The sequence below is a fragment of the Oryctolagus cuniculus genome, chromosome 15, assembly GCF_964237555.1.
Source record: "Oryctolagus cuniculus chromosome 15, mOryCun1.1, whole genome shotgun sequence".
In the NCBI taxonomy this organism is placed as follows: domain Eukaryota; kingdom Metazoa; phylum Chordata; class Mammalia; order Lagomorpha; family Leporidae; genus Oryctolagus; species Oryctolagus cuniculus.
This window is the reverse complement of record NC_091446.1, coordinates 32,061,412-32,086,352: the sequence shown is the minus strand read 5'-3', so window position 1 is coordinate 32,086,352 and position 24,941 is coordinate 32,061,412. Positions and strand designations below refer to the sequence as shown.

At 55.4% G+C, this 24,941-nt stretch overlaps 1 protein-coding gene and 1 pseudogene across 1 annotated transcript in view; one reads left to right on the top strand and one right to left on the bottom strand.

Moving 5' to 3' along the window:
• The window catches only part of GOLGA7B (golgin A7 family member B), a 44,195-nt gene that overhangs the window by 1,141 nt on the left and 18,113 nt on the right, over positions 1 to 24,941 (top strand). The gene's annotated exons all lie outside the window — the stretch shown is intronic.
• Positions 5,108 to 23,178, bottom strand: LOC127484262 (large ribosomal subunit protein eL27-like; annotated as a pseudogene).

Here is a 24,941-nt window from a genome sequence, read left to right as displayed (position 1 = left end):
CCGCTACGGCCGCCACTGCACTGATCCGAAGCCAGGAGCCAGGTGTTTCCTCCTGGTCTCCCATGGGGTGCAGGAGCCCAAGCACTTGGGCCATCCTCCACTGCACTCACTGCCACAGCAGAGAGCTGGACTGGAAGAGGAGGAGCAACCAGGACTAAAACCTGGTGCCCATATGGGATGCCAGCGCCGCAGGTAGAGGATTAACCTAGTGAGCCACGGCGCCGGCCCCTCCATGAACTTTTTAATGTACTCTTATATCTGTCAACATCTAATCCATATAATACAGGAAACATTGATCCTGGCCTTGTTAGATTTCTGGAAGAACCAAATGAGGTGTTTCTTGGGAAAGTGCTTCATAGACTATAAAACATGACACAGGTACAACTGGACCTCACTCATTAGAAGTAGGGCCATCTGAACCCCTAGAAAGAATCAGGCAGCGAGCTTGAGCCATTTGGTCCTCAAGAAAGTCACAAGGAAGTACCAGATGGCAGCTTGGGGAGGGCAGGGTAGCGCTGGCCGGAGTGGCTGCAGTCCAGGCATGTGGGAGCGGGGGTGCCCGGCCAGCGTCCTCAGGCCTAGAGGGTTTTCCAGGATCTCTGGTGACAAGAACTTCCCTCCACTGCAGGAGGACAGCAAGGACTGGGCTTAGCCTCAATCCCACAAACGCCAGGAGCACTGGAGTCCCAGCAGATACTCGGTTCTGAGGAAGGCGGCCAGCGGTTCCTAAGGGGTCTTTTCTGGGCATGGTCTCATTCTTGAGTCTGATTTGGTAGGGGCTGATATCATCATCCCCACTCAACAGAGGAGGAAGTGGGAGCTGGACACCACGTAGTCAGGGGCCGGCATGGTGCTGCAGCGCGTTAAACCTCATCTTGCAATGTTGGCGTCCCATATCGGGCTGCTGGTTTGAGTCCAGGCTGCTGCACTTCTGATCCAGTTCCTGGGAGAACGGCGGAAGATGGCCCAAGTACTTGGGTTCCTGCCACCTGTGTGGGAGATTTGGATGGGGTTCCAGGCTCCTGACTTGGGCCTGGCCCAGCCTCAGCTGTTTGGGGAGTGAACCAATGAATGGAAGATCTCTTTCCCCCTTACTCTGTCATTCTGCCTTTCAAATACATAAAATAAATATTCAAAAAAATCACACACACACACACACACACACACACACACAAAATGAACCCATTGAGTCAGGGTTTGGACCTACATGGTTTGGACTAGAGCCCAAACCCCAAACACGAGTTGAGGGATGGCAAGGCTCAGCGAGCAGAGAGTTACATCTGTACCCAGAGGAGAGGAGGGGAGGCGCAGGGGACCCTCCAGGCAGGAGGCCGCAGCTCTGCCTTTAAATAGCACTGGACCTTGGTCTTCTCATCTGCAGAATGGGATAGCGGCACTGACCTTTCAGGTTCTGCCACACCTGCTGTGTGCCCTGCGCCCAGCCCTGCCCTTGTCTCCCCTCTCTCGGCCATATTTGTTCTCCCTTGGTCTCACATGCCTCTCCACTGCCTGCCTGGAGCTGAGCAGCCCTGCCCTGCCCTGGAGCAAGTGGAAGACTTTTCCCCCACCACTGTGGAAGGCCAGGCTGGTGGTCAGGGTATGGACGGGCAGAGGGCATGAGGGCTGGGTGAGACCAATTATTTTCAGTGTTTCATTGATTTTTTTTAAGGTGAAATTCACATCACGTACAACTAACCAGGTTGAAGTGTACAAGTCTGTGATGTTCAGTGCATTCAGGATTTTTTAAAAAAAGATTTGTTATTAGAGAATCTTCCATCTGCTACTCTACTCTCCAAATGGCCTCAATGGATGGAAATGGACATGTCCGAAGCCAGGAACTTCTTCTGGTCTCCCACATGAGTGCAGGGGCCCAAGCACTTGGCCATCTTCTGCTGCTTTCCTGAGTGCATTAGTAGGGAGCTGGATCAGAAGCGGAGCAGCAGGACTCACGCTGGCATCCATATGAGATGCTGGCGTAGGTGGCAGCTTTACCCACTGTGCCACAGTGCTGGCTCCTGCATGCAGGGTTTTATATCATCAGTCATCGGTTTTTCAAATCCCTCGTTTTCTTTCTTTTTTTTTTTAAAGATTTATTTTATTTATTTGAACGATGGAGTTACAGAGAGAGGTAGAGACAGAGAGAGCGAGAGAGAGCGAGCAGCCTGGTCTCGAACCGGCGCCCATATGGGATGCTGGCACTTCAGGCCAGAGCGTTACGCTGCTGCGCCACAGCAACGGCCCCATCAAATCCCTAGTTATCAACACCTTTCCCTCACTCCAGACAAAACCCTGTCCCCTGCAGTTCCTTCCCTTCCCCAGGCCCCTGGCAGCCATTGCTGCTATGGCTGTGCCTATTCTGCCCATCTCTTGTTGAAGGAATTACCGCATGCACCCTGTGTCTGGCTGCTGTCACTTAGCGTCCTGTCTCAGGGCTCAGGTGCGTGCAGCGTGTGGCATTGCTGCGTTGCTTTTTCTGGCTGTGTACCGGTGCGGTGCGTCTGTACTCCATGCTGTGTTCTGCACTTGGCCTGGTGGACACTCGGTTGTTTCCCAGCGTGAGCTGTTGCAGGCAGTGCTGCTGTGAGTGCTGGTGACCAGTCCTGTGTGAGCCCCTGTGTTCGGTTCTTTTACCCGCCTGTTGCGGAGTGCAGCCGCTGGGTCCTTGGGGAATTCCCTGTCTCCCTTTTCCAGGAACTACTGAGCTGTTTTCCACATGGCTGCACCTCTCTTTACTTTTACAATTATTCCAAGTGCAAGGGTAGTGCAGCACCAAAGAGAGTGGGAGGTTTTGTAGTGAGCAATTTTATAAAGCTTTAAAGTAATTTTTAAAAATTATGGGGCCGATGCTGTGGCGTAGTGGGTAAAGCCTCTGCCTGCAGCACCAGCATCCCATATGGGTGCCGGTTCAAGACCCGGCTGCTCCACTTCCAATCCAGGTCTCTGCTATGGCCTGGGAAAACAGTAGAAGGTGGTCCAAGTCCTTGGGCCCCTGCACCCACGTGGGAAACCCTGAAGAAGCACCTGGCTCCTGGCTTCAGATCGGCACAACTCTGGCCTTTGCAGCCATCTAGGGAGTGAACCAATGGGTGGAAGACTCTCTCTCTCTCTCTCTCTCTCTCTGCCTCTGCCTCTGCCTCTGCCTCTGCCTCTCTGTAACTCTGCCTATCAAACAAATAAATAAATCTTTTAAAAAGTATAAAGTTATATTGTAAGTGCTTATTGTAACAATTCAAATAAAGAAATTTCTAGAATGAAAAAAAAGTCCCTTCAGCTCCCTATCCCCTTCATGCTCCCTTTCCCAGGACTAGCCTGTGTTAACCCTTTGGTGTGTGTCTTAGACATTTTCTTGTCATTGATACAATTTAAAAAATTTTTTAAATGTTTTATATCCACTTTCCCTTTCTTTGGAATCTTTCTAAGCATTTCTTATGTATTTCAGTTGCTCCAGCCAGGTAGAGTCCTTCTGATCCGAGATCTGTCTCATCTGAGGTCTGGGCCTCGGGTGGGCAAGGCTGCCTTTGGGTAGTTGTCTAAGGAATGTATTGAATTTCCCTTTCATTATCTGTGTATGCAAATGCTTTGTAAAATGACCAGAATGGCTTTTATAATAAGGAGACCCAAGGGAGGAGTCCAGGGCCAACTTGTACCCTAATTTAGCACTGACTTCATTCTTCTGTGTTGCATAAGGAGTTGTTTACGGGCTCGCCTCCCCCAAGGGCAGGCGGCTTATTCAGCTTCTGGCCCTCCGCACTCCTCACTGCCAGCAGGCACACAGCTGAGCAAGCAAGTGGCTCCCCCGGGGTGGTGTGGAGGCTGTGTGGGCTGGCGAGTGTGAGCCCCCAAGGCCTCATCTGCCCTCAGCCCAGGCTCATAGAGGGGTGTCGGTGTCCCCAGGGTCAGGCTTTCTGCAGGGTGTCTGGGCTCAGGCCTCCTGGGTGCATTTGTTTGTGGTGGCCCCAGCCAGGGTGCTCATGGCACCCAGCTGAGGAAGTAATTAGTGTTGCCAGGAGCAGGAAGCCGGGAGAGGCTGGGAGACTTGGGTCCCTTTCCAGAGAGCTATAAATAGCTGGGCTGTGGCGGGGAGGAGAGCGCACACACAGGAGTGGAGGTGGGAGCACCCGGCTGGGGGCATGGGCGGGGCTGTTGTCTGGGTGTTTGGATCGTGTCTGTCTGGTTTGGGCAGGGATGGGGGAAGGGTGTGATCTGTGGCCAGGAGGGTGCCTGGCCGAGGCCCTCCTTTCTGTGCCTGGGGCTCCCCATCTGTCCACCCCACTCGGAGACTGGCCTGCCAGGGCTCGCGTCCCTGCTCTGGTAAGGCCATGCAGCAGACCCCATTGGCCCAGCCCCCCACCTCACCACAGGAGCAGGCTGTCAAGGGCCCGGTGGGGTCCCAGAGCTCTACATTGTGTACAGCATTTGCTCAGGAACTGTCCCCATGGTGCTGGCCAACTCCCAGCCTGACTCATCCGAAAACACTTTATAAATAAGCTAGTGAGAGACGTGGGCTGCCACCCATGCGCTCTGGGCACAGGTGGCTACCCGGAGGTCCTGAGGGCTTCCCAGCCAGCCAGGGCAACGCACCTGCTCTCTGTCGGGAGCCAGGAATGGGGGGAGGGGGCTCGGTGGCGGTTCTGGGGCATCCTCCTCGCAGCCATGATGTCAGGGGGCTGACCTCCCATGGGGCGCACTGGGGACGTCTGGCTGGGCCCACTGAGCCAGGGCGGGCTACCATGCTGGCCACCTTTGATGGGTCACTTCCCCTCTCTGGGCCTCAAAGCCTCACTGAGGAGTTCCTGCTTCCTCGTTAGGCTGAGACTTGCTGAGCAACCCCGTACCTGGCACTGCGCCAGGACCCCCACGCCTGGCACTGCACCAGGACCCCCACGCCGGGGCAATCTGATAAGGTTTGTCTGCTGCTACTCTCTCTGGTGCTGTTAGGGGGTCTCTGCCTGTAGCAGGTGTCACAGGCCTGGCCACAGCTGTCCGTGTCAGCCATCCAAACGGTCTGCGGACTGAGGCTAGAGGGGGACACCTACCACCAGCGGGGAAGGGCGCTTGGGCTCTGGTGCTTGTTGGTCCCCCGCCCCCCACCCCCAAGCAGCTCAGCTCACCAGCGGGGCCTGGGGACCTCCTCCAGGTCACACTGCAGCAAGTGGTGGAGGTCACAGGTGTTCTGACTCCAAGTCCTGTTTTCTTGGGAGGAGTGCTCATTCTTTCCTTGCTTTTTAAAATGTTTTTAATGACTGGAACAAAAAGTATCTGAAACATCAGTTTCTGGAAGAACCGCTTGTTTTTGCAGGTCTTGTTTCTCCCTTTGAACTTGGCCTTGGCCTTCCACTGGGCCTTGTGTCTAAGAGCAGGGCTCTGCAGACATCCTTGTTGACTGCGTTTTGTCCAAGGGAGTAGCCCCAGAGCACCTGGTAGGTCTTGGTCTTTGACTTGGTCTCTGACCTCTTGCTGATGTTCTTCTTGCCCATGGCTGTAGAGTGACTGTCACTTTACCGGGCTAGTGGTCAAGCCCAGCCACCAGAGCATGGCTTTAGGGCCATCGGAGGCGCCATCATCAGTGTTTTTCACAACGACAGCTTCACGTCCCGAGTCGCATTAGGCTAGGACCAGCACCACTTTTCTGGGTTTCTGAATTTGTGCGTTTCGCAAACACCTGGGCCCGTGGCAAAAAGGAAGCTATTTTTGTCTGCTCTGTGTGGAAAGATCTAAAGTTGTCAAGATGGCACCAAGAGCCAGGTGTCTCTGGGCAGGGAAGGTGGGGCCCCACTTGCTCCTGGTGAGATTGTGCTCTGGGCTCAGGCTGGGGGAGGAAGCTGACCCTGGACCTCAGCAGTGTCCAGTGATTTTAAGTATGAAAGAGTGCTGCACATCCCTGTCCCACAAGATGCACCTGTGTGGGCCGGGGACAGGACAAGGGGTCCAGGTACTGACCAGGAGGGTCTGTCACTAGTGATGGCCAGGCAGACACTGGGAACCTCCAGGCCCAGGACAGCAGCTGGGAGGCCAGCGTTCTGAAGGGTGTGCTCAGATGGGGCCTGATTACTGTCCTGGAGGAAGAAGAGACACCTAACCTTGTAGCTGCAGAAGGCAGGCTGGGACCTGCGAAGCTGGTTTTGTGTGCTGTCATGGCTAGAACGTTCTACCAGTGAGGTAATGAGCTCTGCTCTCTGAATGATCTTCTGCAAGGATGTGGCAGCCCCCAGCACGTCAGTCATCAGAACCCCTAAGGAGCTTGCTTATAATAACAGGCTCCCAAGTCCGACACCTTCCTGGGTGGGCCCTCGAGGGGATGAGACATGGAAACAATCAACAAATGGACAAACCAGGCTCCCAGGAGACCCCCATGAACGGAGGCTTAATCAACAGGCATGGCCATTGCCATAGACCCTGGACAGGCGGCTTCCTGGGAGGCCACCGAGGAAACTCATGCCAGGAATCGTGGCGTTTGGGATGAAGGTGTCCCAAGCATTTGGGTGTCTTTTGAGGAAACAGAAGTAGGAGGCCTTCAACTAGCCAGGCTGATCCTGCTGGCTAGTCCAGTTCACGCTCGGCCCCTGATGAGGGGGGCCTGGTGCGGCGGGAGAGGCACAGTCATGGGCAAATCCAAAGCCCTGGTCACACTCCAGTCCGCCTCGCTGGCTGTGTGACTTTCAGCTGTTCTCTTACCCTCTCTGGGCCTCCCATTTGTAAAGTGAGGGAGTTGGGCTTCTCTTGATTTCATTTATTTGAGAGGCAGAGAGACAGAGAGGCAGAGAGAGAGCTCTCGTTTGCTGGGCCATGCTTCAACAGGCAGAGCTGTGGCAGGCTGGAACCGGGAGCTGGGATCTCATTCTGTGTCTTCCACATTGGGGGCAGGGACCCAAGAACTTGGCCTTCACCCTGCTGCCTCCCAGGGTGTGCGTTAGCAGAAGCTGGAACTGCGAGTGGAGCTGAGACTCAAAGCCGGCAGCGTCCTGACTGCTGTGCCAGTCGCCGGCCCTGGGACTTGGGCTCTTTCCCCCTCCTTGGCCTGACAGGTCGCAGTGCCGCAAAACAGCAGGGGCCGCGAGAGTTGCCTGGTCGCTGGCATCAAGCCCTGTTTGGACCTGTTTGTTTGCGGTGGAGCCCCTCCTCCTCACTTGCTTCCCGCACAGAGGCCTGTGCCGCTCACTTGTAATTCCCTGTGTGTTGGAAGCATGGTTGGCCTGGCACATTAGGCAGGGGCCTCCCAGCCACGGAGCCAGGACAGCTGCTGGGGAGGGAAGGTGTGACCACGAGGGCATGCTCAGGCGCAGGGACCAGCCGGGGGCCGCTGCAAGGTGGGGGCCTCTTTGGAGGGGGACTGAAGCTGGCAAAGCTGCCAGGAAGCCAACAGAGCCTGCCTCAGAGCTGGCACTGGGGCAGCAGCGGGGAATATGGGTTAATTATTACAAAAGCTGCCCCAGCCCCTCACCAGGAGGGTGCGGCCTCTGAGGAGTTCCGTGGCTGGCTGTTAGGACACGGGACCCCTCTGAAGGCAGAACTGGGGTCCGGGAGGAGCGAGGGCAAGGAGGCGTAAATGCCGTGTGCTGAGGGTATGCCCAGGGCCGGGCAGCATGTTACAGGGATTCTGACTCTCCTGAAACCCGTGTAAGAGGACCTCAGCACCCCCAGTCTACAGACGCGGACAGCAAGGCTCCCAGCCGCACCACAGTGGAGGGGCAGAGCAAGAGATGAACGTGGGTCCGGCTGGCTCTGAAGTGCACAGGGCTCCCTCTTCTGTTGCAAGTGTCGTTCTCCTAAAGCATCACAGCTCTGCCAGGCCCTGGTCCTGCCTCTGTCTGACCAAGGGCAGAGGAGTGTGCACAGAAAAGAACACGAATAGAGGAAATGCGATTGAGGATAAAACTGCACCAGAGAAATTAGAAATACCCTAGGAAGTCCCGTAGTGCCGAACCTGAGACCTGCCTGGTTGTGAAACTGGTGGCTGGGGAGACTGAGACAAATAAGCCCTGGCCCTGCCCTTGACCTTGAGCTTGTGCTGTGTGGGAGGCTGGCTCAGGATCTGCTGCCATGCCTCATCTTTCCCAGGAGGAGGGCAACAGTGGCCATGCTGGAGAAATGGAGCTGAATTGTCCCTCAGGAGATGGGCTAGGGGTGTGGGAGAAGACAGCTCCAGGCAGCTGGGACAGCACGTGGAACAGTCTCGGAAGCCCGGAAGCTTGTGTGGAGGTGGGGGAACTGGGAGTAACTTCCTGTGGCTGAAGGGTGGGGGCAGTGAGAAAAGGGGCATAATTGAGGCCAAGCCAGACCAGGGAGTGGGGCCGGACGGGGTGGGGCAGGTACCCGTGTGACTTTTCTGACTTTGGTGGAGCCTTGGTTTCCTCAGCTGTAAAATGGGAAAAATAAGCCCTTTCTATAACTTTTTTTTCCAGATTTTATTTATTTATTTGAGAGGCAGAACTACAGAGAGAGGGAGAAAAATATTTTCCATCTACTAGTTTCCATCTAGTAGTTCCCTACCCAAATGGCTGCAGTGGCTGGGCGGATCCAAAGCCAAGAGCCAGGAGCCTCCTCCAGGTCTCCCACGTGGGTGCAGGGGCCTAAGCACTTGAGCCATCTTCTGCTGCTTTCCCAGGCCATAGCAGAGAGCGGGATCAGAAGGGGAGCAGCCAGGACTTGAACCGGTGCCCATATAGGATGCTGGCACTGCAGGCGGTAGCTTTACCTGCTGTGTCACAGCACCGGCCCTGGCCCCAGCCACCCTATCTAAAACTGCAAACCGCCCTCCACCCCACCCAGTACTCTCCATCTCCCTTCCCTCCTCTAGACCCCGGCTCAGCATTGACCAGCTGCTAATGTGTTTTTCTGTTGTCTAGTGCTTGTCATGCCCGTTGGAATATAAGCCCATGATGGAGCCTGCATTGTGGATGCTGCTGCTCCTTGTGACGACGGCATCCCATATCAGAGTGCAGGTTCAAGTTCCAGGTGTTCCACTTCCAGTCCAGCTCCCTGCTAATGTGCCTGGGAGGGCAGTGGAAGATGGCCCAAGTGCTTGGGCCCCTGCACCCCCATGGAAGACATAGAAGAAGCTCCTGGCTTTGGCCTGGTCCAGCCCTGGCTGTTGTAGCCACTAATGTCTGCAAAGGAAGTGAACCAGGTAGTGGAAGATTCTCTCTCTCTCTCTCTGCCTCTCCTTTGCTTTTTCTGTTACTTTGCCTTTCAAATACACAAACCTTTAAAAAAGAATCTAAGTCCCCAAGGGCAGGCTCCTTTCGGTTTGGTGCCTGCTGCACCTGCAGCATGTAGCTCAGCCCTGGTGCTCAGTAACGTGTGCTGTTAGGCTTGTGTTATTATTCTGGGGCACGGAGGGCGGGCTGGACCAGCACGAGTCCCGTGGGCTGTGGCTGCCCCACGACCCGGGTCTCCAGGTTGCTCTGCTTCTTGGCAAAGCCGTCTTCTCCAGTCTCCCCACGTCTTCGGCAGCCGCCCAGGAGCTGCAGGCTTCTAGCTGGCTGCTCGCCTCTCCCTGCAGGCCTTTGGCTCTCTCTGGGATCCCTCCCTGCCAGGAGCGTATGGACGGGGCTTGGGGGGGTGACGGGTGGGGGTGGGGGCTGGCAGCCCTGTGCCACCTCATTCTGGAGGAATTTCCCGGGGTCCCAAAGCAGCCCTGTGCCTGGGAGCCCCTGAGCCTGGGGGGCCTGACCTGGAGCCTGGGAGCAGGCCCAACTGTTGTGTTGTCCCAGCAGCTGCCAGGCCTTTCTGAGGCTCCTCTCAAAGCCTTCCTGACCTGGGGCCTCCTGCCACAGGCCGGCCGCAGCTCCTAGATCCCTGGGCTGCGTGCAAGCGCGGAGGAAGTACCGGGGCCACCTGGTTGCCCTGCTGGGCCCAGCCCCACTCCCCCCCCCCCTTTTTTTAAGATTTATTTATTTATTTGAAAGTCAGAGTTACACGGGATGTGGGGGTTTCCATCTGCTGGTTCACTCCCGAGTTGGTCACATTGGCCAGAGCTGTGCCGATCTGAAGCCAGGAGCCAGGAGTTTCCTCCGAGTCTCCCACGTGGGTACAGGGGCCCAAGGACTTAGGCCATCTTCCACTGCTTTCCCAGGCCATAGCAAAGAGCTGGATTGGAAGTGGAACAGCCGGGACTTGAACCGGCACCCATATGGCATGCCGGCACTTCAGGCAGCGACTTTACCCGCTATGCCACAGCGCCAGCCCCTAGCCCCTCTTCCTTTAGGAACACTGCCAGAGCCGCCCTTGGGTGCCTCTGAGACTCCCGCCCCTCCCGATAGCCCCAGGTCTCAAAGCTCGTTGGCCTCGTGTCCCGTGTGCTTATTGCCTGGCCTGCTGCTGTCCCGATGGTGCAATGCGTTGCCTGTTATTGTGTCCCGTCTGAGGCTGGCAGGGGCAAGGTTTTGGAGTGGGCTAGATTTTAGCCTCTGGATTCCCACTAGGGGGCTGAGCACGCACAGGGAAGAGGGCCAGATCAGGGATCAGGCAGTTAGGGGCTGGGATCCTGACTTCACGGATTAGCTGTGGACCCTGGGCAAGTTGCCAAGGATCCACCTGCCTCCGAGGGTGCTGTAGGGATTGCGTGAGATGCTGTCTCTGAGGCCCTTAGCGTGGGGCCTGGCACAGAGTCAGGGCCCAGCTACAGGGAGTGGGCTGGCTGCCCCGGGCTGCAGGGACTGCTGCTTTTCCTGCCGAGGGCTCAGCTGTTGGCACTGACCAGCTAGCCCAGGCCTGGCTGAATCACACAGGAGCCAGCTGGCCCTTTGGACCCTACCCTGGGCACAAGGCAAGGACGCCTCTCTGGAGCCCCAGCTTGTGGCTGGCTGGGGATCTGCATGCAAAACCTGGTCCTCCAGCTTGCTCTTTGTGCCTGACCATGCAGGGCCCTGGTGGAGTGGGGCCCTGAGCCTGGGAGTCCCTGCCTGCTGAGTGTGGCAGATCCTCTGACACTCAGCGACTTCGGCTCCCTAGAGGCCCCACCAGCACCCTGATTCCCTGCAGTCTTGGGAGGGAGGCAACTCTAAAAGACACAGCTGAGCGAGACACAGGAATTGGGAGTCTCATAGTGTCAGCCTAGGGGAGTTCTTGGGGTCATGGGGCCACTCCCTCTCTGTTAATGACAAAGAGCCCGAGTTCCAGAGGGGGCCTGCGACCTGTCTCATGTCACACAGCCAGTTGGGAGTCAGTTTCCTAACTCCTCACTCAGGCCCTTCCCCATCGCATCCCACCCGTCAGGACAGCCTGCTGCTGGTGACCCCTGAAGGGTGGGTGCTGACTCATTTCCTGCCTCCAGGTATTGGCCTGCCCCCCCACTTCCAGGTCAGCAAGACAGCTCACAGGGAGTTGTGGACACAGCAGGGGGCCGTGAGGATTAGGATGGGCTCTGATTATAAGAGCAGCCTGGAAGGCTGGCCTCCAAGGCTGCTGGAACTCTCCTCAAAATCCCGTGTCTTAAACTCTCTGATGGCCCATGAGGCTTTGTGCCCTCCCCAGCGGGAAAGGAAGGGCTGCAAGGGGTTCCTGTGTGCTCGTTTAGCTCTGTTCATGCTGCTTTGTGACACTGGTTCCCGATGTTTGCATTGTTGGCTGCAGGCCACAGCCCCCCTGATTTTCATTCCAGGAGGTGTGGGAACCAAGTCAGTTTCAGAGGCCATAGATGGGATCCCTGGGGTCACCCGCGTCCTGTCCAGTGCTCACAAGTGGAGCCTCTGCTGGCTGTGTCCCCGACCCAGCCACACGCTTACCTCCTTCAACCTGCTGGAGACGAACGCATCCATCTCTGAGACCCCAGCGGGCCCTCTCCCTGGGGACTGCATTTTTCTGCAAACCCAGCACAGACACTCACAGACCAGGCTTATCTCTGCAGTCAGGGCCCTGTGCCCACCCTGGCAACAGAAGGCTGGAGCTTGGCTGGGTTCTCCTGCCTGGAAAACAGAGCTCCCAGAAATCTCACACTGCCACAGCTGCAGTGTCTGCCTGGGAGCCACTGCCATCTTTGCATAGCACTTCCTGTTGGCTCCTGTGGGGAGCTGCCCCTCAGAGCCAGTCAAAACCTTGGCACTCCAGGGGTCTGGCTGCAGATCCAGCCAAGTCCCCGAGGGTCTCCGTGTGGGGCTCGGAGCTGACACGCAACGCACTCCTACCACAGAGCCTGGGCCAACAGCCAGCGCACCACCCTGTCTCCAGGTGACCTCTGGCCCTAACACTGACCCCAGCCTGTTGGTAGAGTCTCCAGGCGTGGCTTAAGATGAGCTTAAGCCCTCGGGATGGCATCCCGCTCCTTCCGTTAGGAAACTGCTGCCCAAGCTCAGAGCTTTCTCAGGGAGGAAATGGTTCCTGCCACTAAGCCTAAAATTCCCAGGGATTCACCTTCCTCCATTTCCCGTAATTATCCCGCCCACGCCGTCCCAACACTTCCCCTCCCTTGTGGGCTTCACACCACCTTCAGCCTCCCACGGGATTATCCCATCCCATTTAACTTGGCAAGGCCTGAGTGTGGGCCTTTTCATCTGTTATAATTATTCCATCTCCCCCGTTCCTGCATTGTTCCAGATACTTTATGTCTGAACATCCTCCAATTTGGGGTATTTTTCTGGAATGCTGTTTGCCAAGTACCCAGTGCCACAGCCAGGAAAGATCTCATTAGGAGTGGGGAGAGAGGTGGGCGTGTCCCCACAGAGCAGAGTTGTGATCTGCCACCTCCTCCCTCCCAGCATGCCCAGGGCTGCCCAGGCACAGCCTGAAGACAGGGCGTGATTACCAAGTCCTTCTTGGGCACAGAGAGGTGGGCAGTGCCCTCTCTGAACTGGGACATGAGTTAGAATCTGCGTGTCAGGGTCAATGTTGTGGTGCAGCAGGTTAAAGCCCTGGCCTGAAGCGCCGGCATCCCATATGGACACTGGTTCTAGTCCCGGCTGCTCCTCTTCTGATCCAGCTCTCTGCTATGGCCTGGGAAAGCAGTAGAAGATGGCCCAAGTCCTTGGGCCCCTGCACCCACGTGGGAGACCGGAAGAAGCTCCTGGCTCCTGGCTTCAGATCAGCGCAACTCCAGCCGTTGTGGCCAGTTGGGGAGAGAACCAGGCCATGAGTTTGAATCTGCGTGTCTCTGTCTCTGCCTGCTTCCACTAGCCTGGCTCAGTTCTTTATTCATTCAGCAAACATTTGTGAAGTATGGGCCCTGTGCCAGACCTGGGATCAGTAGTGGGGAGTGCTGGTAAATGGAAGACAGGGTCCCTGCCTGCAAGGAGCTTACATTCAAGTCACGGGAAGACAACATCGTGGCAGACTAATGTGGATGGGGGAGGGGACCAGGGGCCAGGGAGGAACCAGAGGCCAGGGAGGGAGAGGAACTGAGGGGCTGTGGGAGGGCGTGGTCAGGGGGCGCTGAGCAGGTGGCATCAAAGCTGAGCTCTGAAGGTAGGATGGACCCTGCCCAGGAGAGCTGTGGGGCGTGGTCCCCTGCAAGGGGGCAGGGAGCGTGCATCTCTGGATGAGAAGGAGCCAGCTGTGTGGCCGGATGGGTGCAGGTCGTGTGCGAGGGTGCAGCTTGCAGCGGCTGGGTGACCACCCAGGGAGAGCGCCCCTGTAAATGTGAGCGCCTGGATTTCCCGCTGACTCAGGATAGGACATGAGTGAGGGACTGAACTTGGTCCAGCCTCTGTCCTCTCCTTGTTGAAACCGAGACAGTATTTTTACCTCCCTAACTTGTTACAAAGCTGCAGGGAGCTCTGTAGATCAAGTAGCTCAAGTAGTTAAGCCTTGCACAGGGCAAGCCCTCCCGAAAGGGGGCTGCTCTTTCTCTTTTTAGTATTTTCACACCCAGTCCCTCAAGGAAAAGCAAGCTAGAGGCTGGCTTGCTCTCCATCCCACCCTGACCCCTCCCCTCCTGAGGAGGGGCTCTCCCCATTTGTGTGAACCCAGAGTGGCTTGGGCAGTTGTCTGAGCCCGGTGGCTGCGCCCTGCAGGCACCACGTGCTGAGGTGGCAGGGAGGGCTCTGCCCCTCGCTGGGCTGGCACAGGTGCCGCTGTCTCACGTGCATTCTCTCCCCCTTTCTTTAAGATTGCATGGGTACGAGGCCGGCGCCGCGGCTCACTAGGCTAATACTCCGCCTAGTGGCGCCGGCACACCGGGTTCTAGTCCCGGTCGGGGCGCCGGATTCTGTCCCGGTTGCTCCTCTTCCAGTCTAGCTCTCTGCTGTGCCCCGGGAGTGCAGTGGAGGATGGCCCAAGTGCTTGGGCCCTGCACCCCATGGGAGACCAGGAGAAGCACCTGGCTCCTGCCTTCGGATCAGCACGGTGCACCGGCTGCAACGCGCTGGCCATAGTGCCACTTGGGGGGTGAACCAGTGGAAAAAGGAAGACCTTTCTTTCTGTCTCTCTGTCTCTCTCTCTCACTGTCTAACTCTGCCTGTCAAAAAAAAAAAAAAAAAAAAAAAGATTGCATGGGTACGAGACCGTGTTTCTGGAAAGTGTGCAAAGGCCGAGGAACAAGAGCGGGGAGAACACCTGTGCCCACCACTCAGCCTCACAGCAGGGATGTCTTCTTCCCACCTGGGGGTCCCCCGTATCCTGGTCCCCAACCCTGCCTAGAATGAAGCATTTTCTTGAATTTTGTATTTATCTTTTTCTTCCCTTTTTTTTTTTCTAATGCCTTTCGCTGTGGTTTTTGTATTGACGTTTACACACTGAATCACATACTGTTTTCGCTTTTGCATGTTTTGGAACTTGATGTCAGTGCAGGCATCGTCTGTCACCTTAGGCCTTTTTGGGTCTGCCCTGTTTTTTGGTGCCATGCCTGTTGTTAACTGCTATATAGTATTCCAGGATGGGAACAAATCATGCTTGAATTATTCATCCTCTGGTCTGAGAACAGACACACAGGTATGGTGTGTGTGTCTTGCTGGGGGATTCCTGGATTGCGCCACAGGCTGAATGTTTTTCCCAAGTGGCTGTGGCTGCTGATACTCCTGGCAGCAGAACCAACGTGTTGGTGTTACTCCACGGCCCTCTTGACTTGTGCATTGAGCCTTTTCATTTATTTATTTGAAAGGCAGAGTTACAGAGAGAGGCAGAGAGAGTGAGATCTTCCATCCGCTGGTTCAGTCCCCAAATGGCCACAACAGCTGGTGCTAGGCTGATTCGAAATCAGGAGCTTCATCCGGATCTCCCACACAGGTGCAGGGGCCCAAGCACTTGGGTCATCTTCTGCGGCTTTCCCAGGCACATCAGCAGGGAGCTGGATCAGAGGAGGAGTAGCCAGGACTCAAACCCATATGGGTGCTGGCACTGCAGGCGGTGGCTTTACCCACTACGCCACAACACCGGCCCCAACCCTTTTTATTTTTATTAAATTTTATTTACATATGAATGAGAGAGAGAGCAAGTACTTTCCATTTGTTGGTTCACTCCCCAAATGCCTGCAAAGGCTGAGGCTGGGCCAAGGTTGAAGCCAGGAGCTGGGAACTTGATCCAGGTCTACCAAGTGGCTGGGACCCACCTACTCGAGCCATCTCTGCCGCCTCCCAGGGTGTGCACTGGTAGGAAGCTGGGGTCAGGAGCTGGAGCTGGGACTCGGAGCCAGGCACTGCAGTGTGGGACATGGGCGTCTGTGCCTAAGGAGCCTCTTGTTCCATCTGTGGGTCTTTCTAATTCTAGGCGGTTCTCATTGTGCCCGTCTTGATTTTCTAGTGCTTCCCCAAAGCAGCCGGGTCTTGTTTCCTGGAGGTCCGGGTTGCTCCCTCTTCAGAGTTTGTTCCATGCCCACATTCTCCCTGCTGGTAGTGGCTCGGGACAGGACCCCCCTCCTCTGCCAAGCCTGGGCCCTTCCCCCTCTCTCCTTCCCTTCCTCGTTGTCATCTTCGGTGACCCGGGTTTGTGATTTCCAGATTTCGTGAATGAGCTGGGTGGCGCTGCAGACAGGGTTGGCCACAGACACAGTCTGGCTTTTTTCAACCTCTTCTTCCTTCCCCTAGAGTCTGAAAATGATAGACAGCTTCCTGGCTTCCTTCCCTTGTTCCCAGAAGTGGCCATGTGACCCAGTCCTGGCCAATTAGATATAAGGGGATATCTGCTAGGAGGCTGAGAAAGATTTATCTCCCCGAGAAGGGAAGCAGGCTTCCCACTTACTACCTGTTGTGGATGTTTACATAGGGCAGTGTGATGTTTGGCACTGCAGCAGCCTTCCTGTAACCATGAGGCAGTAGGTCTGAGAATGAGAAGCCAGTGTGTTCTGGTTGTTGTAGAAAAGGGATGGACAAAGCCTGGGGTCTTGGGGTCATTGGTGAGCTGTTGAGCTAACCCTGTAGCTGCACCCTCCAGGCTTCTTGCTATGTTAACTATATGCCTTTACCACTCAAATGATGTTAGTAGGATAACCTATTTGCTGCTGAAGTGTCCTGACTGATGGGTGCCTTCGTATGCATCCTGTCTCTTGCTTTTTCTGTTGCTCTGTTCACTGGCTTCTTTTGGGTCCTCACAGACTGCACTGTTTAAAGACTCAGCAGCGTAATCCCAGTTCCTCTTGAACTTTCTGTAGGACCTGGCACGGTGGTCCACTCATCTAGAGAGCTGCTCCTCCCTTGGCTTTTGTGCTGTCCAGGGCTGCAGGTCTCCAGCTGCTGTCCCCTGACACCTCCTCCCCATGAGCTGCCCGTGCTGGACACCTGCTGCAGCCAGGGTTCACTTTACTGGCCTTTACAATACTCCTGTGACTTAGGTAGTAGTGTCCAACCTGCACAGGTGTGGAGCCAAGGCTCACAGAGGCTCTTGAACTTGCCCAGGGCCGTCCAGCTGGAAGCAACACAGCCGGGGTTGGAATCACAGTGTCTTCAGCTTCAGTGTTGCCCAAGGTTAGACCGTCAGAACTCTTCTCTAGCGCCCTTTAACCCCCACCCAGGATCAAATGACTCACCCTCATGGCACCAGTTAGGCGTTTTATGGAGACTCTGCTCCAGCTTTCCCCTGCGTGTGCTCTCGTCTCGGTCCTGAGCAATCACGGGAGCTGCTCTTCCCCCTGGGCACCGGCATGGACTTCACCTGATCTGCCTTTGTGCCTTCGTACCATGGCACCTGCCAACCACGGAGAGGAGTGGTTGGTCCCGCATCAGTTTTGTCTTCCCCCTTCTTCATCTCAGGTCCTTCGTCAGGCAGCAGCCTGGGGGGGGGGGGGTGTTCCGTTTAGGCTGTTTCTGTCATCTGTCCCTTTAACAAGCCCAGCACCTGGACTAGCACAGTGGCACCCTCGCTGCCCTCCCTGCTCCGACCCTGCCCCTGCTGATCCACCCCTGTTGCTGCTCCCAAATGAATGACTCCCACAGGTTTCTTTCTTCTTGGTCCCTGTTGTTTTGTATCCCCATAGGCTCCTCATGGTCCAGGAGACCAAATCCTGGCTTCTGTGGCTCTTCATGGCCTTCCATCCTTTCTTTTAAATATTTATTTATTTGAAAGAGTTACAGAGAAAGAGAGAGAGAGAGAGAGAGAGAGAGAGAGAGAGAAAGAGGTCTTCAGTCTGCTGGTTCACTCCCCAAATGGCTGCTATGGCCGGAACTGGGTTGATCAGAAACCAGGAACTAGGGGCTTCTTCCAGGTTTCCCACGTGGGTGCAGGGCCTAAGCACTTGGGCCATCTTCTAATTAGCAGAGATCTGGTTTGGAAATGGAGCAGCCGGGACTCGAACAGGTGCCCACATGGGAAGCTGGCATCGCCGGTGGCGGTGTTACCTGCTGTGCCACAGCCGGCCCCTGTCCTTGCTTCCTGACAGAGTGGTCCAGGCTAGCAGCAGGGCCCACTATTTTCAGACACTCCTTCCTCGTCCTTGACTCCCAGCTGCCCATTCACGCATCCGCCTCCTCTGAGTACGGAATGCCTCCCCTCTGACCTCGCCGCGGTCGCCAGAACACCGGGACGTCCCCTCCTCAGCGTGTTGCTGTCTGTGTCGTGGTGTCTAAGCTGGCTTTCCCAGACAGGACCGTGAAGTCCTCTAAGGATAAGAACCAGGCCTCTCTGTGTGTGAGGCTCAGTGTTGGGGAACTGAAGGGAGGTGGTCCCTTTCCTGTGACGCACCCTCCTTGTGTGTGCAAGTGTTGACTGAGCACCTGTTACATCCCAGGTGCTGTTCTAGGTGCTGGGAATGCAGCGGAAGGGGCTGACAGTCTAACAGGGAAGACAGACAAGTACATTTTAGAAAGTCTGATTGCTACTGTAGCGCGGGCATAGGGTGCTCTGTGGCATAGGGTACTCAGCCCAGGGGCGCTGAGTGCGTGGCTCGGTGGCGTTGGCCAGGAAGCTTCCTCCAGTGCTGACGTTTGAGTGTGGCTCCTTCCCATTTGTGAAGCCAACCGGATGAGGTCACGAGTTGGGCCTTTAAGGGGTGACTGTGCCGTGAGTGGTCCTCCCCTGTGTGAAGCAGGCACTGTGCAGGGTAGGGCTCTCGGGGACTCGGACTCCTCCCCCCTGCAGAAGGCAGCACCAGGGCGCCAGCTGGGAAGCAGATGAGCAGCCCTCAGCAGCACCTGAGCCTGCCGGGGCCCCCATCCCATACCCCGACCGCAGAGCTGTGAGAGGTGAGTTTCTGTTCTTTGTAAGCTCCCCGGTCTCAGGTATTTGATTACAGCAGCACCAAACGGACTCAGACACCATGGGAATGCATTTTTTACAAAAGATTTATTTATTTGAAAGTCAGAGTTACTAAGAGAGGGAGAGATAGAGCATGCTTCTATCTGCTGGTTCACTCCCCAAGTGGACGCCAAGGTCAGGGCTGAGCTGGGAGTCAGAGCTTCATCTCTCACGTGGGTGGCAGGGACCCATACACCTGGGCCGTCTTTTGCTGCTTTTCCCAGGCCATCAGCAGGGAGCTGGATTGGGAGCGAAGCATCCGGGACACAAGCTGGTGCCCATGTGGGATGCAGGCATCACAGGCCGCAGGTTAACCTGCCACGCCACAGCGCCAGTCCCAGGAAGTGAGTTTGACCTTGAGACCTGAAGACCTTTGCCAGGTAGAGAAGCAGGCAAATAGGAGGACACGTGAACAAGAAGGCTCAGAAGTGAGGAGGAAAGTGGCACTTTTGAGGGACTGAGAAACAGTCGCCTCTGGCTGCGGCTGCTGGCACGGGTGCGAGGCGGGGCTGGGAAGGAGAGGCAGGGGCCGGATGGGCAGGACCCAGGAGAAATCGGGGCCTGGAGGTTGTGGCTTTGGTGAGGACGGGCTGGCATCTTTTGGGTAAGGAGGCACTAGGTACAGGGAACCCCTGAGGCCAGGAGGGATGGCTGGGCCGCAGGCAGGGAGTGGGGGGTGGCTGTGGAACTTGGAATGCTGTGGAGCCTGCCCCGTGACCCGGCCACTGTCCAGGAATTCTACGAGCTCTGTGGGGCCAGGTGGGTGGAGCACAGTAAGATACGCGCTGTGGAGAGGTGTCTGGAAGGCCGTGGCTGTGGGATGGCTCAAGGAAGCTTCCTGGGACTCATGGACTTCGAGACGCACCTGTAAGATGGGGCTCCTAGTGCTGGAGCCCACAGAGCCCGGAGTGGTCCCCAGGACACAGCAGGTGCTTGAGCGTGGCCCGTGGCTAAGGGCCTCTGGCTCTGAGCGCGGCTGGGCCCAGCTACCCCAGGGGGAAGCGGCTCTGCTTCTTCCCACGGCCGGAGCTGCGCTGACTCCACCACCCTAAGCAGACAGCAGCCGGAGCCACTTGTCCAAGCCTGTGACGCCAGCAGGGAGGCCTGGACTGAGCCCTCCATCTGTCATGGCGCCTCCCGCCTGGCTCGGAAGAACTCTGTCGTCGACACAAATTCTTACTTCTCCTCCTTCCCCTGGAACAAACCAGATGCAAAATGATTCTAAGAGGCTCAAAGAAACCACTTTTTCTGTCTCTCCTTTCTGGAGAATTGTGCTGTCATTAATTCAACAAGTATCTATTGAGCCAGGCATTTCTAGGCATTTGGGATGCTTCAATGGGTGGACATAAACAAAGACCCCTGCCTGGGCTTACACTCAGCAGGCAAGACAAACAGAAGTGTAATGGGTAAACTACAGAGCTCGCTGGAAAAGGTAGTGAGTGCTACAGAGAAGGCAAGAAAGGGGACTAAGTCTGTTGTTCTCCTTTCTACAGTCCACCCACCGGAGTGGGAAGGAGGCTGAGTGGCATGGCGGGGGCAGGCATGGACGGACGTCGCCTCTGCTTCTTGCTGTACGTCTTTTGCCCGGGTTGGAATCTTAAGCTAATTGCATGTAGGTCTTTGATGAAAATAAAAATTAAGCCCAAATGGCGCTGTAATTATATTGGGAGGTGAGGGTGGCATTGTGAGCCAGGTTCTCTTCTGTCGCCACGGAAAACAGGACAAGGTTTCTAAAGTTGATAAATCGAGCCATGGACGTTCAGGCATATAATTTAACGACGTAAAAGTAACTAGCAGAAGAATTGAAAGCAAACACTAAGAGAATGAAAAGTCATTTCTTCTGGAGAAAAATGACAGGGTGGGGAAGGCATGCGGTAGGGCAGGTGAGGGACTCTTGTTTTTCTTAGAAGCCTTTTTGTGTGTTTGGATTTTTATAGTCACAGCCTTGTGTTACATACTGGTTACAGAAATGCTGCTGAGCCTGGCGGCGGGGACCCCACCGTTGGGCGAGCGACCCGGAGGGCTTCCGTGGGGGGTGGGGAGGCGGTCGAGCCAGCACATCCGTCTCTCTTCATCCGAACCCACTTTCTTGCATTTGTGTTACAGATCTGACTTCACTCGAGGTTCTGTTTGAACAAAAGGTTCCGCAGCTAAAATTGGCTTGCACTCCGTGATCCCTTTTGGCTCTCATAATTAATGATGCTTTATAAGCACCTGTTACCCTTTATGCCCGTGCCTATTAACTCCCTGAAATAATCTGCTTAGTTGAGTCAGAGGCTTGCCGTCTTCCTTTAGATGGCTGTGGTGTGAGTGATGGGTGAGTCGGCTGTCAGTCTGTACGGGGCGGACGGACGACCACAGCTTGTCCGTCAGCACTGCTGCCTCAGCGGCCACTGCAGGGCCGGGGGCCCGTGCGCACTCTGGCCTCCAGCACAGTGGCTGCTGTGACGACAGGTGACCATTATGGCCAAGAGTCCTCTGATGTCCCCCCAGTTCCTGCAGTCTCTCCTGGGGGGGGGGGCTGTGAATTATGTTGATAAGCTTTGCCTCCTGCTCCACTTCTCTGGACAGCAAGTGACAGCTGTGACTGTGAATGAATCTGAGACAGGAGGCAGCCCCTGTGGCTTCGTCACCTCCTAGTGGCTCCACTCGCAGACGTGTGCTGTGGTCTGGCTGCTCTGTTTTCAGGACAGGTCCTCTCCGTCCACGTCTCTGTCCCTCTTTCTTGAACTTGGGGCTCCAGAGGTCCTTTGCTCCCTGGCATCTTTCACACCTTCTTGCCCTTGCGCAGTGTCTTCCATCATCTGCTCTTGGGGATGTGGGTAGGGGTGGGCAGGACCTGACACTAATCCTTGAAGGCCAAGTTCAAATGGCAAGTGGTTTGTGAGACCTTTTCTGGACCCCCCAACTGTGAGGAATCTGCGTGTTAGCCCTTGTTACAGATCCTGCTTGTCTTGGTCTGTTTGCGGTGGCTGAAGACATAATACCACAGACAAGGAGAGCTACAAAGAAAGGTTTATTTTCGCTCGTGTTTCAGGTCCATGGTCAAGGCCCCCCCCCCCCCCCGCAGTGATGACCTCTTGCTGGCAGAGACTCTCATGGATAGAAGCAGGGAGCCTGCGAGAGACCTAACCCAGCTGGCTTTTGTGGCAGACCCACCCATGAGATAACTCATGAGCCTGTTCATCCATTAATTGCGTGATGGATTCATCCATTAGTGAGGGCAGAGCCTTTATCACCTGGGAAAGGTCCCGCTTGGTCCCATCTCTTAATGGGGGTTACCGTTCAACATGAGTTTCTGAGGGCTCGGACCATAGCACCGGTCATCACTTGATCACACTTGGTGTCCCGGGGTTGGGGACAGCCGTGGTCATCCTTCTCTCCCTTGTTCACAGTACAGGCTCAAAAACCGCGCACCAAGTGAGATGAAGCAGGCGTGCTGCTTAGGGACTCCTGCCAGGCCCGGAAGAAATGTCCCCTGGGAGACCTCCAGGGAGGCATCCCCATAAATCTTTTCCTGTTTCCCTCTTGAAAGACCCGATTTGGAAGAGTCGGGTAACATCTAGAGAGAGCCTCCTGTGCCCGAGTGGATCCTTTCAGGGGAGCGAGACAGGTAGTCCTGCCGTCTACAGGTGGAGAAGTGAGGCCCAGAGCACCTGAGACTTGTTTATGATCGCACCAGGGATGCAGCCTCCTGCCACGCCCCTCCCGTGGTCTGCAGTGAGCTGTGAGCTGACTCCGTGTGAGACCCTCCAGGCCGCTGTCTCCCCCTCAAGCCTTCATGCGACGGCTTTCCTTCCAGACCCGAGCGCAGGGCACCGGCATCTCCCCTGCATTTCCGTGGGTGCCTGCGGTTGGTTAGCTCTCTCCAGCTCCTCTGCAGGCTGCAGTCGCTGGCTTTCCTCTCATCTCTTTCCAATATCACGATTTCCAAACCTTTCAGTCGGTTTCTTTTCCTGGCTCTGGTCCTTTTTTGTTGGAGGTTATCCAGTGCAGCCGCAGATTGGAGGATGATAACAGCGAATTAGTTAGTGGCTCTTCTTTGATGTTATTTTGTGGGCAAACTCATTAATTTATGACAAAAACATCAAAGAGCTAGGCTGTTGCATAGGGCTGGGTTGTCCCAGGGCTCCTGAAGAATAGTGATTATGCAGATTAAATCTCAAAGGCCTCTCTGCTTCGGGAGTCAGAGTCCAGATGCCTGGAATGTGGGACTATCCCACCCCATGCTCGAGTCAGCACCGGGGAAACCCTCCCCACTCCCGTCGAGGTTCTCTGTCCACGGTTTCCGCTCTGATGCCCCCAAGCCTTGAGGTCTGTCAAGATTGTTGCAACAACCCTGGAGGCAATGTAGTGAAAAAAAGGCTGAGGCTCTTCACGTCTCTTTCTGGTCAGAGGAGCTCGGTATTAAAAGGGATCGTTTGTGCCTGCATGGAGGATCCCAAGGCCCTCAATAGAGTCCTAGTCGTACAGTGTTAAGGGCAAGAACTCGATCTGGGCTCCCCAAAGAAGTGCCTGCAGCGTGCTTGGCCCGTGGCGAGCTTTCTGTACACACTGGTCGATGTGCTTGTCGAGGAAGGTCATCTTCGTCTCTGGCTGCTGAAATCTCCTAACCAGCTCACATCAGTGGCTGCTCATCCTGTGCTTTCACTTGCCATTGGGAAGGGAAATGAGCTGTGCTCCTTGCTAAAGTCATCCCCTCTGCTTGCCCTCCCTGGATCCATCTCCTTCTCTGCTGACCTATTAGGGCTTTCTACGACAATTAATCTACTTTAATACAAGAGATGTATTTATTTACTTGAAAGCCAGAGTGGGAGAGGGAGGAGGAGGGGGTGAGAAAGAGAGAGAGAGACAGAGACAGAGAGAGGAGTTTCCATATGCTGGTTCACTCCCCTAGTGCCTGCAACAGCCAGGGCTAGGCCAGGCTGAAGCCAGGAGCTAGGAGCCAGGAATTCCATCTGGGACTCCCATGTGGGTGGCAGGGACCTAAGGACTTGAGTCTTTATCTGCTGCCTTCCCTAGTGTATTATCAGGAAGCTGGATTGGAAGCAGAGTAGCCAGGACTCAAACCAGCACTCCAATATTGGATGCAGGAATCCCAAGCAGCAAGGCTTGACCCGCTGTGCCCCAACCCTCTCTTGAACTACCAGTTTTCCCCTCCACAAGACTCCCCCCATCAGCATACAAACAACCTCTAATGTCTCCCTTCTTTAAAGACCCTCGCTGCCCCCACTTCTCCCTCAGACCACCGTGCTCATCACTGCTCCCCGTCACAGCCAAAAGTCTCTGACAAGTTGTCTATGCTCTCTGTATCTCAACTTCCTCTCTTCCATTCTGACTGTCAAACCCACTCCTCACATTACTAAAATAGCTCTTATCCAGGTCATGGGTGGCCTTGCTGCCAAGTCCAGGGTCATTTCTGGCCCTCATCTTATTCTACCTGTGAGCAGCATCAACGTAGCGGGCAAAGCTCTCACTGCAGCCTTCTCTGCTTGGCTCCGGGACACCTCTCTCTCTTGGGTCACCTCCTTCACCACCACCCTCCTGGTCTTCTTTTGCCTTCTAGCCGGTAAGTGATGAAGTGTCCAGAGGCAGTTCTTGGCCAACTTCTCCAGCTGTCCCACTGCCTCAATGATAGCATCATCAGTCACGGTTTTAATTCCGTTCACATTCAGATGACTTTGGAAGGCATACCTCCAACTGTGCCCTGCCCCACCAAGCGCTGGTGCCTACTCCACTGCTCCACTTACAATCTGCACATGAGACTTCAAGTGTAAGGCAACCAGACACAAGCAACACTTATAATCCCCTCCTGTCCAGCCTGCTCAGCCCTTTCATCCCCACCCCCATCTCAGTAAATGGCAATTCCATTCTTCCAGTGTCTTAGACCTCAATGCTTGGAATCACCTTTGACTTTCTCTTCTACTACACTTCCAGTCCATCAGCAGATCCTCAGATTACCCTCAACTTGTATCTACAATTTGGTCACTTCCCCCACCTCTGTTGCTACTACTTTATTCTAAGCCATCACCACATCTTGCCTGGACCATTCTGACAACCTCCTAATTGGTCTCACAGCTTCTAGCCTTACCTCCTGTCCAACCCTAGCATCCAGTTAATCTTTAAAAAATTGCAATTATGGGCCCATATTGTGGCAAAGTGGGTTAAGTTGCTGCCTGCAATGCTAGTATCCCATATCAGAGTGCTAGTTCGAGTTCCGGCTGCTCAGCTTCCAATCCAGCTTCCTGCTTATACATCTGGGAAGGCAGTAGAAGACAGCCCAAGTACTTGGATCCTTGCACCCACATGGGAGACCTGGATGGAGTTCCAAGCTCCTGGCTTGGCCT